The 16327-nt window shown below is 41.3% G+C and overlaps 1 protein-coding gene across 5 annotated transcripts in view; it reads left to right on the forward strand.

Annotated features, from left to right (window-relative positions):
• The window catches only part of lhfpl2b (LHFPL tetraspan subfamily member 2b), a 204328-nt gene that overhangs the window by 36581 nt on the left and 151420 nt on the right, over positions 1–16327 (forward strand). For 3 of the 5 annotated variants that reach the window (XM_072257845.1, XM_072257843.1, XM_072257846.1), the window contains exon 3: positions 728–808. The exons of the other annotated variants lie outside the window; for them this stretch is intronic. The gene's annotated coding sequence lies outside the window, so the exon portion shown is untranslated. The remainder of the gene's footprint in view (positions 1–727; positions 809–16327) is intronic. 5 annotated transcript variants of the gene reach the window in all.

Here is a 16327-nt window from a genome sequence, read left to right on the forward strand (position 1 = left end):
TTCCTGTTCAAATCTAGCCGCCCTTTGATTGCCACATTTACAAAGACTCAATTAAGAGTTAGTTTAAAACCCAACATGTTTGTTAATTAAACTTGATAGTTTGTCAAACTTTACTCTTGTATAACTTTAAAAAATTGACCATTTATTTACAATACACACCCAAACAATTAGTTCTGAGAAAGAACTGACACTGGTGTCTACTAAGTTCAGCCTGTTACTTCTATCAGTCAATGATTTAGTCAGTAATGGAGACCATTGTAATGTTAGCTGATTCTTCGGAGTCATTCACCAATGTGGAATTTTCCAGACTCCAGATGTAGGCAAATGCATTCATCAATAAATGTTTAATTGACCAGTAATTTGTTGGCTGTTTGGGAGATTAAGCTCCATGGCCGATGCCATAGAAAGGAAAGCATTTATTGTATATTTAACTCATGTTGTCATGGCAATGAAGCTCTGCTGGTATTGGAAACTGGTCTCTGTCTGAAATCTACTTAACTGGCACGCGTCGGCCAGTTGGATAACAAGTGGATATTTGTGCTTTGTATCTGTCTTGGAATGAATGCATTACTTTGATTTATTGGACGGGACAAGTGTGTGAATTTTAATTGCAAGCCTGTTGATCTGAAATGTCACTTTAAGATTTCTCATTGTTCTTTCTTAATTTAAATGTAATGTATGCCTGATTTGTTCAATAATCACCCCATCTTTTGTCTGTTCCACCCAGGCCGTTGGCTCACTAATGTTTTCAAAGACATTCTTAGTGACTTGCAAGCAAACTCCATTTTCTAATAAGGAGAGGAAGGAGGTGAGTGGAGGAATTGGCTTGATCTCTACTACCCGCAGGTATTCAGATTCTGACCTCGCACATCACTGACAACAGGGTTAATGTTTTCCTACCTTGTGCTGGGTTATACTGGCTCTCCTGCGTGACTAATGCAAGGTAAGGCTCCAGTGAGGGAGTGCCATCAAAAAGTTTATTTGACTGTTGCTTCAGTGCTTAGAGGTCCATTCGAGTGGGGCAATCAAAAGTTGGAATCTCATCTCATTGTTTATATCCCCTCCCTCATTATTGTTTTGTAGACACTGGTGCAATGTTTAGTGTGTGCACTATACCTTATCTGTAGGTCAATATAAAACTTCTACCTGACCACCTATCAGCTTACCGCCCCTTCTGCCCTTGCTGATGTGGTGAAGAGGAGAGTGAAGCCTGCTGATCCCCTTGCAGGTGTCTGCTGTTTGGGAGGGACACAGTTTATTGTTGGCTGGATACATCAATAAACCTGTCTTCACATTGATGGAGGACATGCTAGCCATTATTTATTGGGGGTGAGGACTTTCTAGTCAGTTTGAATGTTTAATCATCTAAAATAAACTCTTTAAAATTAAGAAGTTTTACTGGATAGGTGTAATAAAAAAAGTGATTAAGTCATAAGGAAGCAACCATGAATTGGTATAAAACTCTAATTGGAATTTAATCAGTTTGAAATTAAATCCTCCTCAGTGCCTTCAGTAAGTGTTTTTTAAAATCTTGGTGCTTTTTTACCTTTTGGTTCCCCATGTGATTATTAGATCCTTGTCGTTGGAACGTCTAACATTTATTCAAATTCTCCAATCAGTTGCTAAATTTTTTTTGGCAGTAGTTATTAGAAGAGCTGGATCTTGTGTCAATGCATCTCAATAAGTTTAATTCTGGAAGAGTTAGACTTGGTACCTAATGTAAAAAGTGAATATTGGAATCAGAAGTTTAATTGGCAGAGATGTCTTAGTAACAAACCAGCTGGAGAATATGAAAGCAACCTTCGCTCAGTGGTTGGAGTGTGGAGGTTACACCTAGAGGAAGTAACTATGGTGAACAGAGTTGATGTATTTGTGGAAGGAACAATCAATATTCTGCTATGTCTGAGTTAAAATGGGGGAAGATCCATCTGGAAGGTAAGTGCCATCATACAGTTACTGTGGTGATTGTTCTGTTGTTGTGCTGTTGCTGCATATCACTCCATCCAGCTTGATGTCCTTTCACTGATCTGTGGGCCCAACTACATGACTGAGCAAGTCACAACTGTTTCTTCCCATTGCTCTCTGATTTAGCAGGAGTCATTAATTTACTAGGGTTGCATCATGAACAAAGCACCATCAGTTGAACCCAACACTTGGTGTTCTCTCAGGACAAAAATACTTCATTAAGTGAAGTGTATATGGAGCATAATGAATGAAACTCTGAGCTCAGCCTTTTGCACTCGATAAAATGTGATTTTAAAAAATGTTTAGAACAATGGCAGCAGATATTTAGTGGTTATTAGTGGGATAGATCAATGAAAAGATAAATGATTGGCTTTATTTATCACATACACATCAAGACATACAGTGAAATGCATTCTTTATATCAAATCAGCAAGTTTCAATCATGCCACGTTGTCCTAAGTGTTGCTGGGACTGGGGGCATAAGTTATAAAGAGAGGGCTGGTTAGGCAGGGACTGTTTTCCCTGGAATGAGGAAGACTGAGTTGTTGCCCAGTAGGGGTTTATAAAATGAGGGGTCTATTCATGCACTGCACTCTTGAGGCCACACCAGAATGTGTAGAGGGAGAGGGAGTGTAAGAGAAATGAGTGGGCACAGGCGGCACTTTTTGCACACCACAGTTCCCAAAGAGACATAGAATTGCGCACAATTTGGCAATTGGCAAGGACAAGTAGAGGTTAGGTTTAAGCAGAGCAGCAGTTGCTGGACTTGGGGAGTTGATGCTTTGGCTCAAGGCTCTGGCAAGGACAGGTGGAGGCTGTAGGTAGATTTCTTTCCCCTTAATTTTCTTTCCTTCAATTAATTTTTCTTTCTTTCCTATTGCACATTTTGAGCAGTGGGGATGCCAGGCAGGATAGTGAAACGCTTCTCTTGCAGGATGTGAGAAGGCGGGGAGACCTCTAGTGTCTTTGACAACTACGCCTGCGAGAAGTGCATCCAGCTGATCTTCTAAGAGACCACGTTAAGACTATAACGCCATCATTGCTGATCCATTTTCACTTTCAACCTCATTCTTTTGCCTTCTCCCCGTCACATTTCATACCCTGACTAATCAGGAACCTATCAACTCTGCCTTAATTACACACAATGACCTGGCCTCCACAGCTGCCTGTGCCAACAAATTCCACAGATTCACCACCCTCTGGCTAAATAAATTCTTCCTCATCTTCATTCTAAATGAACTTCTTTCTATTCTGAGCCTGTGCCCTCTAGTCCTAGACTCGCCCAGTATAGAAAACATTCTCTCCACGTTCACTCTATCTAGTCCTTTTAATATTTGGTAGGTTTCAATGAGATCTCCACCCTCCCTGTTCTTCTAAATTGCAGTGAATATGGGCCTAGAGCCATCAAGTGTTCCTTGTATAATAACCTTTTCATTCCCAGAATCATTCTTGTGAATCTCCTCTGAACCCTCTCTGATGTCAGCACATCCTTTCTTAAATAAGGTGCCTGAAACTGCTCACAGTACTCCAAGTGAAGCCTCACCAGTGCTTTATAAAGCTTCAACATTGCATTCTTATTTTTATATTCTAGTCCTCCCAAAATGAATGTTAACAATGCATTTAACTTCCTTAGCCTGCAAGTCCCTTTGCACCTCGGAGTTTTGAATTTTCTGCCTGTTTAGAACCTAGTCTACACTTTAGTTCCTTCTACCAGTCCTTCTAGGTGGTCCTTAGAGTGGGTTACGTGGTTGGCACAACATTGTGGGCTGAAGGGCCTGCAATGTACTGTAAATTTCTGTGTTCTGTGTACCAAAGCCGATGACCATACACTTTGACACTGTACTCCATCTGCTACTTCTTTGCCCACTCTCCTAATCTGTCCTTCTGCAGCCTCTCTGCTTCCTCAACACCATCTGCCCCTTCACTTATCTTCATGTCATCCACAAAGCCATTAATTCTGTAATCCAAATCATTGACATACAATGGGAAAAGAATCGCTCCCAACACAGATCCCTTTGGAACACCACTTGGCACTGGCAGCTGAGCGGAAAAGGTTCCCTTTTATTCCCACTCCTTGCCTCCTGCCAATCAGCCAATGCTCCATCCATGCTAGAGCCTTTCCTGTAATACCACAGGCTCTTGTTAAGCAGTCTCATGTGTGCAGCAACGTGCCAAAGGCCTTCTGAAAATCCAAGTGCACAACATCCATCAATTCTCCTTTATCTGACATACTTGTTATTTCCTCATAGAATTCTAATGTCTTTGTCAGGCAACTTAATGAAACCATTGCTGACTTTGGCCTATTTTATCATGTACCTCCATGTGCTGTGAAATCTTGTGCTTAATAATAGACCCTAACATCTTCCCAACCACTGAGGTCAGGCTAACAGGCCTATAATTTCCTTGCTTCTGTGCCTCTTCTTTCTTGAAGGGCAGAGTGACATCTGCAACTTCCAGACCCCTGGAACCTTACCAGAATATAGTGTTTATTTTCCGGAATCTTGGGGTGTCGTCCATCTGGTCCGGGTGACTTCTCTACCTTCAGACTTTTTAACTTCCCAAGCCCCATCCTAGTAATAGCAATTGTGCTCAATTCTGCCCCCGACACTCTTTAAACTTCTGGCAAACTGCTTGTGACTTCCACAGTGAAAATGGATGAAATATCTATTTAGTTCATCTGCCATTTCCTTGCCCCAATTACTACCTCTCCAGTGTCATTCTCCAGCAGTCTGATAACTATTCTCACCTCTCTTTTCCTCCTTATATCTGAGAAAAATGCTTGGTATCGGTGTTATTATCGGCTACTTTACCTTAAGGAGTTGGAGCTGGAACTGGATGAACTCCAGATCATTTGGGAGGCTGAGTGGTTGACAGACTGGACATACAACAAGGTAATTACACCCTAGGTGCAGGACACAGGAAACTGGGTGACCACCAGGAGGGGGAAAGGGGATAGGCAGCCAGTACAGAGTACCGCAGTGCCCATTCCCTTCAACTACAGGTATATTGCTTTAGATATTGTTTTTTTTTTGAGGGGGGGTGATCTAACAGAGAAAAGCCACAGAAACTGGATCTCTGGCTCTGTTCCTCAGAAAGGAAAGGGGGAGGGAATAGAAGTGAGCTGTAGTGATAGGGGATTCATTAGGTGGTGGAACAGAAAGTTGGTTCTGTTGATGAGAACGAGATTCCCGGACAGTTCGTTGTACCTCAGGTGCCAGGGTCAGGAACATCTCAGATCGAGCTAACAGCATTCAAGTTGAAGGTTGAACAACCAGAGGTCATTCTCCATATTGGTACCAGTGACATGAGTAGGATGAGTGAAGAGGTCCTGCAAAGTGAGTTCAGGAAGAGGGGTGTGAAGTTAAAGGACAGGACCTCCAGAGTTGTGATCTCAGGACTGCCACCCATGATTTATGCTAATGAAGCCAGAAATGGGAAGATCATACAGCTTAACGCATGGCTAAGCAGTTGGAGTAGGAGGCAGGGCTTCAGATTTTTGGAGCATTGGGCTCTCTATGAGGGGAGGTGGGACTTGTATGCACTTGAACTGGAAGGCTGGAGGGGGACTAATGTCCTAGCAGGAAGGCTTGCTAGTGCTGCACAGGGGTGGGGAAAATTAAAGTTGCAGGGGGATGGGAACCAGAGAAGATAATGGAGTCATTGTGGAGGAAGATGTTGTTAAGCCTACATACAAAGTCAGGGATTGAAAATTTGAGCATCATGGGACTAACATTTTGAGCTGTGCATATTTCAGTGTAAGGAGTATTTTAGGAAAGATGTATGAGCTTAGGGCGTGGATCAGCACATGGAATTATGACGACGTAGCCATTGGTGAGACTTGGATGCAGGAGGAGGACTGCCAGTGGTTTACAGTTCCATTGTTGTAGATGTGATAGAGAGGAAGGGATTAAAGGGGGAGAGGTGAAGGTTCTAATCAGGGCAAATGACACGGCAGTTCTCAGTCAAGACAGACTGGAGAACTTGTCTAATGAGGCATTATGAGTAGATCTGAGGAATAAGGAGGATATGACCATGTTAAGGGGGCTATAGAGCACCTAACAGTCTGGAACTTAGAGGATCAATAGGGATCGCAGACTGTTGCAGGAAACAAGTCTATGATGGTGGATGATTTTACTTTTTCACGTATTGTTTGGGACTCCCATAATGTAATATAGGGCTGGATGGGAAAGAATTTGTCAAATGTGTTCAGGAAAGTTTCCTTATTCATTACATAGAAGTCCCAGCTAGAGTGAGTGTGATACTAGATCTCCTTTTAGGGAATGAGATAGCGCAGGTGACAGAACACATTGTATCTAGTAATCATAATGCCACTAGTTTCAATGTAGTTATGGAAATGGATAGGACTAATCCTCAGGTTGAGATTCTAAATTGGAGAAAGGCCAGTTTTGATGGTATCAGAAATGATCTGGCAAGTGTGGATTGAGACAGTTTGTTTTCTGGAGAAGGTGTTGCTGGTGAGTGGGAGGCGCTGAAAAGTGAAATTTTGAGAGTACAAGTTAAAATGCTCCTGTCAGAATAAAAGCCGAAGACAACAGATATAGGGAACTTTGGTTTTCAAGAGATGTTTATGTTCCGGTTAAGAAAATGCATGTGGCAGGTATAGGCAGACAGGAACAAATGAAGTATTTGAGTATAAGAAATGCAAGGGACACTTAAAAAGGAAATTAGAAGGGTTAAAAGAAGGTATAAGATTGCTTTGGTAGACAAGGTGAAGGAAAATCCTAAGGACTTCTACAGATATGTTAACAGCAAAACGCTTGCACGGGACAAAATTGGTCCTCTGGAAGATCGGAATTGCACTCCATGTGTGAAGCCAAAAGAGATGAGGGAAGATCTAATAGATTTTTTTTTGCGTCTGTATTTACTCGGGAGATGGACACCGAATCTGTCGATGTGAAGCAGCGAAGTCATAGACCCTAGAGATTACAGAGGAGGACATGTTTAAGAAAGGCTGTAAGAATAAGCTGAGAAATTATAGGCTGGTGAGCCTGACATCATTAGAGGGAAAGTTATTGGAAGGTATTCTAAGGCAGCAGCTATACTTTATTAGGAGTTTGAAGAGATTTGACATGTCAACAAATACACTCAAAATCTTCTATAGTTGTACTGTGGAGAGCATTCTGACAGGCTGCATCACTGTCTGGTATAGAGGGGCTACTGCACAGGACCGAATGAAGCTGCAGAAGGTTGTAAATCTAGTCAGCTCTATCTTGGGTACTAGCTTACAAAGACCCAGGACATCTTTAGGGAGCGGTGTCTCAGAGAGGCAGCGTCCATTATTAAGGAAGAGGTACGGTCGAAATTTCAGGCCGAGACCCTTCATCAGGACGAAGGGTCTCAGCCCAAAATGTCGACTGTACCTCTTCCTGGAGGTGCTGCCTGGCCTGCTGCGTTCAACAGCAACTTTGATGTGTGTGGCTTGAATTTCCAGCACCTGCAGATTTCTTCATGTTTGCGTCCATTATTAAGGACCTCCAGCACCCAGGGCATGCCCTTTTCTCACTGTTACCATCAGGTAGGAGATACAGAAGCCTGAAGGCACACACTCAGCAATTCAGGAACAGCCTCTTCCCCTCTGCCATCCGATTCCTAAATTGATATTGAATCTTTGGACACTACCTCACTTTAAAAAAAAATACGGTAGTTCTGTTTTTTAATCTATTCAAAATACTTAATTGATTTACTTGTTTAGTTATTTTTTATTTTATTTTTTTTTCTCTGCTAGATTATGTACTGTATTGAGCTGCTGCTGCTAAGTTAAGAAATTTCACGACACATGCCGGTGATAATAAATCTGATTCTGATAAGGTACCAGATATAAGTATTCGGATAGACATGGATTAATTAGGGATAGTCAGCATGGTTTTGTGCATAGTATGTTGCGTCTCTCCAATCTTGTGGAGTTTTTTTGAGGAAGTTATCAGGAAAGTTGAAGGCAAGGCAGTAGATGTGGTCTTCATGAGCTTTAGCAAGACCTTTGATAAGGTCCCGCATGGGAGGTTGGTCGAGAAGATTCAGTTGTTTGGCATTCAAGATGGGGTAGTAAATTGGGTTAAACATAGAGTTTGTGGACGAAGCCAGGGAGTGGTTGTAGATGCTTGCCTCTCTGACTGGAGGCCTGTGATTAGTGTGTGCAATAGAATTGGTGCTGGGTCTGTTGTTCTGTCATCTGTATCAACAGTCTGGATGATGTGGTGGACTGGATTAGCAAATCTGTAGATCACAACAAAATTGGGTATGTAGTGGACAGCAAGGAAGTCAATCAAAGTTTGCAGTATGATCTGGAAAAATGGGCTTAAAAATGGCGGATGGAATTGAATCCCAAGAAGTGTGAGGTGTTTGTATTTTGGGAGGATCAACTAGGGTAGGTCTTACACGGTTGAGCGGTAGGACACTGAGGTGTGTGGTAGGACAGAGGAATCTGGGAATACAGATCCATAATTCATTGTAAGTGGCATCACAGGTAGATAAGGTCTTTAGCACATTGGCCTTCATCAATCAATGCATTGGGTACAGGAGTTAGGATCTTGTGTTGAAATTGTGCAAGATGTTTGAGGCCTAATTTGGAGTATTGTGTGTAGTTTTGGTCACCCTCCTGAAGGAAAGATGTAAATAAGATTGGAAGAGTACAACGAAAATTTTCAAGGATGTTGCTGGGACTTTGAGGACCTGAGTTACAAGAAAATGTTGAATAGGTTAGGAACTTTGTTCCCTGGAGTTGTAGATGACTGATGGGAGACTTGATAGAAGTGCACAATAACGTCTATAGAGGCATGTAGAGAATAGAAATCCTGCAGCAAGTAACTTGCCTCCTAACTCCCTAAAGCCTGATCACTATCCACAAGGCTCAAGCGAGGAATGTGATGGGCTACTTTCTGCTTGTCTGGATGAGTCTTCAACAATTCTCAGGAAGCTCATCACTATTCGGGACATTCACAGCCAGCTTGATAGGCTCTCCGTCCACAACCATTCACGGTCCATCACCAGTGCACAGTGGCAGCAGTCTGCAACTTCTCGATGCACTGCAGCATCTCACTGAGACTGGGTTTAACAGCATGGCCTCTACCGGCTAGAAGAACAAGGGCAACAAACGCATGGAAACATTGCCAGTGATGGGTGTTCAATTTCTTGCCTCTCCTTATGACTGCCTTGGTTTCCTCCATGGGCTCGTGTTTCCACCCTCATTCCAAAGCTGTCTGTGTTAAGGTTAGTAATTGTGGGCATGCTATGTTGGTGTTGGAAGCATGGTCACACTTGTAGGCTGCACTCAGCACATCCTCAGACTGTGTGGTAGTTGATGTAAACAATGCATTTCACTGTGTGTGTGTGTGTGTGTGTGTGTGTGTATATATATATATATATATATATACACACACACACACACACACACACACAGATATATATATATATGTTTCAGGTCAATGACTTTTCATCAAAAAGCAATCTTGTAATCTTCAAAAAGCCACACACCATCCTGGCAGGGAAATATTGTAGTTCCTTCACTAGCGCTGGGTCAAAATCCTGGAGCTCCCACTCTAACAGCATTGTGTGTATACCTACATGTCATGGACAGCAGTGGTTCTAGAAGGCAGCTAGCTTACTGGAATGGGAAAAGAATGCTTGCTCAGCCTGTGTGTCTGTGTCCTTTGAAAGAGTAAAATAATTCTCAAATTGCATTCACTTCTAAAATAGGAAATGGTATGCTTATAATCCTGATACTTGAAGTGATTTTATTATTTGTTCATGGGTTATTGTTGGCAATGCTGTTACTTTTTTGCCTATCTTATGCCAAACTGAGAAGGAAGTTGAGAATTGGCCTCATTGTTGTGTCTGGAGTCACATGGGGGCCAGAATGGGCAAGGACATCTTTTCCTAAAGGATATTAGTGACTCAAATAGTTGTGAGCAATAATTTGTAATTCCAGTTTCAATTTCATAAACTGAAAGCTTTGAAATGTTCCCTATTAAGTCAATCTGAGGCAGAAGTACACATCAGACTCAAGTTAAATTTTAATTATAGTGTGGAATTAAATTCTCCTTTGTCCTTTGAAAGTAGATGTTGAGATATTGGTATCTTTGCATTTGGATGCCCTTGCACTTTAGTGAATTAGTTCTTTATGCTTGGAATGTTTCGCTTTTTTCAGATTGTCTAATCGGCTACTAATTTTTTTGGCAGTGATTATAAGAGAGCTGTATTTTATGTCCGTGCATCTCAGTATATTTAAGGGTGTGTGTGTGTGTGTATTGAATGCAGTTTTGTCTTTGGGGCTTCTCTTGAAGCTAGGAAGAGAGAAGTTGATGTTCTGATGTGTAACTACCCATGGGAGGAAAACCTTGCACTTTCTTTAAGATGACTGCAGCTTCCAGCCTGAGCCGAAAGTCATTCTATGTGGCATAACATTTAACAATAGTTCAGAAAGGGCAACAACGTGCAGTTCCACTGGAGTTATCGCCATACAGGTTGTGGCAGGAAAGTGCTACTATAACTCCCTATAACAGCAGCCAATGGCTTTCAGATAATGTTATAATTAGTGTGCTAACAACTTTGTTAGCAACAATGACTGATCAAGGCCTAGGATGTTTTCAGTTATTTGCCAGCAGAACTTCCCACTGATATATGTGAAACAATAGTGAATATTTTTACAAGAAAAGTACAAAAGCATGTCACTGTAAACATTTTGATATTGTTTCTGGCTTTCACATTCACAGATTAACACAATGCATTATTTATGAAAACAGAGTATTGTTATATGTAAGCTCTCTTTTTCCCTTTCCTGGATGTACTTTATAACCCCCAGTGTAACTTATCACAGGCATGACAATTTAGTTCACGGGCAACTCTTTGAATGCCTTAGTAAACAATCTGTCAGACACTGATGTCTTGTGCAGTCAAGTGCCCTGGTGGTTAAAAAATTTAAGTTAACCTTAATATTTTTAGTGATCTGTTAATGGGTAATAAGACTTTCTGCTATCAGTGGTTAGAACTTTGAAATGTATATAGTAATTTCAGTATTTATCAGTACCATCAAACAGTACAATTGAATATAAATTCTGGAGATAATCTGGTCAAGGGTTTCTTGTGGGAGAGAAATAAGAATGTTTCAGGTCAATGACTTTTCATCATAAAGTCATCAACTTGAAATATTCTTTTGGTTTCTCTCCTGTTGGCTCCTGTCAGATTTGCTGAGCATCAGCAGCATTATCTGTTCTCATTTCAGATTTCCCACATTTGTAGAGTTTCATTTATCAAAATGCTGAATACAATTTGTTTTTGCTTTATTTATGTGCCCATGTACTTCAAATTATTCCAATGGAGTGATTGAGGTTCTGAGACTCCCGGAAAAGATCAAGCTTGAATTTAAAATGCTATAATGATTTAAAACTCAAATTGAATTGTATTTTAATTCTGGCAAAACCATAGCGCTAATTCAAAACTTGGAGCAAATCATTGTGGGTGTGATTTCTGTTTTCTTACTACTCCAAAAGATTGCCTCCAATGTTATGTACACCATCTGCTCATGTAAATTTGCCACGTGTTTTTGACATTTGATACCAACAACCCTCTAATTACAGACTGCTTGTTTGGTTTCTTGCTGCCATGATCTGCTTTTCTTTGGAGGAGCCACAAAACATAAATATTTAGAAAGACTTTGTGTTTAGGGTATCAAATGTAGATTGTGACTTGTCCACATTGCAGATTTTTCTTTTCTCCAAGGCCGTAAGTGCTGTCCATTTTCATTCCATCATTGAAGACATGTCTCTTAGGCTGGCTTGAGCCTTCTGACAAAAGTTTAACAAAATTACTTGAGTGCTATGTGAAACCACACTAGGACTGACTGTTTATTTAAAATTGGTATTGTACTGAAGAGTAGGTTGCAAGCTTGGTCTATTCAGGGAAAACACACACAAAATGCTGGAGGAACTCAGCAGGATATATGGACCGTGCTAAAGGGTCTTGGCCCAAAACGTTGACTGTACTCTTTTCCATAGATGCTGCCTGGCCTGTTGAGTTCCTCCAGCATTGTGTGTCTGTGTGTGTGTTGCTTGGATTTCCAACATCTGCAGATTTTCTCTTGTTTCTATTCAGGGGTGATGTTGAGAACTACTCAATCACACAAAGGGGAATGGGATTCTGGAACTCTTGCCTCTGAAACTTTTGAGGCTTTGTTAGCTGAAACTATCAGAGTCAAAGAGATACGTGGGTTTTCATTGGGCAACGGCAGTTTGGCTTACGAAAGCAAAGCTGGAAGGATGGGATTGATATAAAGTTTGACCACAATCTGAACTGTCATACATGTTTTTAGGACTAAGTGTCCTACTGCAGTTCCTACGTACCTATAAAAAGGTAGCAAGGAAACTAATCTCCCTTCTGGCACTTACCCCTGCAAGCAGCCAAAGTTCTGCACCTGCCTATTCACCTCCTGCCTTACCACCATTCAGGGCCCAAACAGTCCTTCCAGGTGAGGCAACACTTCACCTGCAAATCTGTTAGGATTGTCTATTGTATCTGGTGCTTCTGATGCAGCCTCCTGCACATTGGTGAGATCCGTTGTAAACTGGGGGACCACTTCGTTGAACACCTCTGCTTCATCCGCCAAAAGCAGAACTTCTGGTGGCCAAACACATTAATTCTGATTCCTATTCTGAAGTTTTAGACCATGACTTCCTCTTGTGCCATAATGAGGCAACCCTCGGGGCGGAGGAGAAACATCTTGTATTCTGTCTGGGTAGTCTCCAGCTTGATGGTATGAATGTAGATTTCTCCTTCTGGTTTAAAAAGAAATCCCATACCCCTCCCCTCTTCCCTCCCAACTCTGGACTCTTGTTTCTTCTCACCTGTCTATTCACCCCCCCCCCAGTGTCCCTCCTCCCCTTTCTCCTATGGTCCATTCTCCTCTCCTATCAGATTCTTTCCTCTCCAGCCCCTTACTTTTCCCACTTGCCTGGCTTTACCTATCACCTTCTAGCTATCTTCCTTTCCCTCCCCCCCTTCCCTTTTTTTATTCTGGCGTCTATCCCCCCTTCTAGTACTGAAGAAAGGATCTCAGCCTGAACTGTTTGTTCAATTCCATAGATGCTGCCTGACCTGCTGTGTTCCTCCAGCATTTTGTGTGTGTGCATTGCTTTGGATTTCCAGCATTTGCAGGTTTTCTTACATTTACAGGGAAAATTAAATCACCTGCTGTACTGGGAGACTAGTAAAAGAAAGAAAAGGTAAAAGACATTGCTAGCTGTTCCGTTATAGGCTGGCTATCTCTGTAGCTTCCAGTGGTAACGGGAGGTGCAAAGTTTAGAGTCTGGTGCTCTTTTTACGACTTTACTGAGCTGGTGGGAAATTGTACTTACAGTTATCAGTTTTTTAAGCATTTTTTGAACTGCCTTGAGAGTTTGCAGAGCCAGGTTGTCGTGACAAATTGCATTCTTTCTTTAAGCAGCTGGCATGTTATCTTTAGCCTGATGGCTTCCAGCCGTGCCCTTTGCTGATAGCTTCCAGGCATCCCACATGCTTTCTTGTATCTGTGTCAGAAACTTAATCTCATCTCCAGAGGTGTTTGATGAGGATCTTTTGTATCCGGTAGGCTGCATAATCTCAAATTATAAAGGTTTAATTGAGGTATTTCTGGTGTGTAATTAATAAATAAATTAGTCCATAATCGTGGTATGAATTTCTGCTGTGATAATGGCAGACTTCATTGTGCGATAACTAACTTTTCAAAGTTGACCAGAAGTTTCAGTGAGTAAGTGACTTCTGTCAAGCACCAAGGCTGTAGTTACACTTGGATAACTAAATTGAGAGGCCACGCCCAAAACTAGTCTCCTGATACGGGCACTCTATTTGGAGTTCTCACTGTGTATAAGATTTGGTATTGGTTTTTTATTGTCATATGTACCAAGATTACAGTGAAAAGATTGTCTTGCTTGCTGCTTATACAGATCATGTCAACAGTGCATTGAGGTAAAACAATAACAATGCAGGATTAAAATGTAAAAGCTGCTGCAAATGTGCATTGCAGGTAGACTATAAAGTACAAGATAACGAGGTGGATTGAGAGGCCAGGAGTCCATCTTACCAGAGGTCCGTTCGAGAGTCTGATAACAGTGGGATAGAAGCTGTCCTTGAGCCTGGTGGTATGTGTTTTCAGGCTTGTGTATCTTCTACCTGATGGGAGAGGGGAAAACAGAATGGTGCATGGTCACTCAGTGGGCATTCAGGATGACACTGAGAACCTTGGCCTACATTGGGAACACACCAAGGTCTTATATAAGTGGTTGAAGGGGTGAACCAGCTCACAAACTATTGACTTCCCTTCTTTGTCAGCCATCACTGCCCTGTTGGTGAAAGTCTACAATTCCCACAGCAAGTCACCTCAGAAGGCAAAAAACAGAGTGGAAGTCAGTTACTGGACATGAAATTGTGAGTGAGGAATAAATTAAATGTTGAAGTAAAAATGCATCTTTGAGGAAGGGGAGATATGCAGTCACCCCATCGAAAGGCTAGGAAGACAGATCTACTGAACTTGTTTGAGAACTGAGATTGTGAGACAAAGCACTTGCTATGCGAATGAGGGAAAATGGACTTGGGGTATTGACCATTTGACCTGGATTTCGTTGGCGAGTTCTGTTGACCCCAACAAGTTTGAATTCCAAAGGCTGAGATCATTCTTGAGATTCTCCAGTCACTCAACAATCTGACCACAAGGGCAGCAAATTCAGTGGTTTAGTAGCTAAGTGTTTTCACAATGATTGAACAGTTAGGGGGTAAGGTTCAATGCAGTTTTATATTCTTAAGCAAATACAGTTCCATATTATCTGTAGTGAGGTTTGAAATGTTTTGATTTCAACAACAATGCAAATTAAAGACATTTGCTCTGATCTGTTATATTATTTTGCTTTGCCCATTTCAGTTATTTCTATCTTAAGTAAGCGTTGATCTGGTTTTCAGAAACACATCAATTTACTTTTCTCCACTGTAATCAAGGGCTAGTTAGTTATTTAAGGAAAAAATCCAAAAATGGGGAACTAATTTTCAGGAGCTTGCAAAATTGGTCATGATTACTAAAGTACCTTGAATATTTCTGTGCAAGGGTGTCATAGATCAAAACAAATCTAGAACTTTTAACAGCATCTTTTGCTGACAGGTCAAAAGTACAGACAAAAATTATGTATTAAGTAAAGTATTTGTGTTAATTTTTCAGAATCTAGGCATTGTTGGCAGGTTTTACATTTATTGCATTTCCTAAATGATGGAGATGAGGCACCGTCTTGAAATGCTATTTCTCTTCTGGTGGGGCTGCTCCTATGGTGGGATGCTTAATGACTTGGACTCTGTGATACTGAAGGACTGGGTAGTCAGGCTGGTGTTGACCTGGGAGGGAACCCGCAAATGACGCTGTTCCAATGTGCCTGTTGCTGTTATGCTCCTTGATGGTAGAGGTTGATGATTTAGGAAGGGGTGGTGCCCTTTGTGTTGGAGCAAGTAACTGCATTCCTTTTTTTTATATAGAAGATTCATTGCATAGCAACTTGAGAACCAATCTTGTATCTTTTCATTACTACCTTGAAACTTGCAGAATTATGGTCACTGTTCCCAAAATGTTCCCCCATCAATACTCCCAGCATCTGCCCAGTTTCATTTCCTAAGAGAAGGACAAATATTACCTTGTCTTTAGTTCTACATATTGCCTCAAAAAACTTTCTTTGATGCACTTAACAAATTCTATTTTAAAAATGTGTTCAGTGTTCTGTAGTTTATCATCAAGTTAATGGTTAGCTGTAGGATACCAAGTAAACTGTTTTCATTATTCCCAGAATTAACATGCTGTGCTAATGCAATTACAATTGGAAAAACAGTCCTGATAATGCATTTAAATGAAAAACGGATTGAAAGCCCCAGATTTCACAGATCATCTGTACTTTGTGTAATGTTGAGCTGTGGTGGAAATTATTCATCAGTGAAATGGATTTCACTCAAGCTGTAGAGATCAGTTGGCTAGAAGTTGTATAAATAGGTAAGATCCTGGGGAACATATGACCTGGCAAATAAGAGTGCTAAAGAAGGGCATGATCTCAGACTGGAAATTGATAATAAGGTCATGAGTTCATTGAGATTTCCACTCTAGCCGCCTTATTAGGTATACCTAAACACCTGGTTGTTAATACAAATTTCTAATCAGCCGATCACATGGCAGCAACTCAATGCATAATCGCACGTAGACATAGCCAAGAGTTTCAGTTGTTCAGACTGAACATCAGATTGGGGCAGAAAGGCGATCTCAGTGACTTTGATTGTTGGTGCCAAGGCGGGGTGGTTTAAGTACCTCAAGAACTGCTGATGTCTTGGG

Source organism: Mobula birostris, chromosome 5, assembly GCF_030028105.1.
Source record: "Mobula birostris isolate sMobBir1 chromosome 5, sMobBir1.hap1, whole genome shotgun sequence".
Classification (NCBI taxonomy): Eukaryota; Metazoa; Chordata; class Chondrichthyes; order Myliobatiformes; family Myliobatidae; genus Mobula; species Mobula birostris.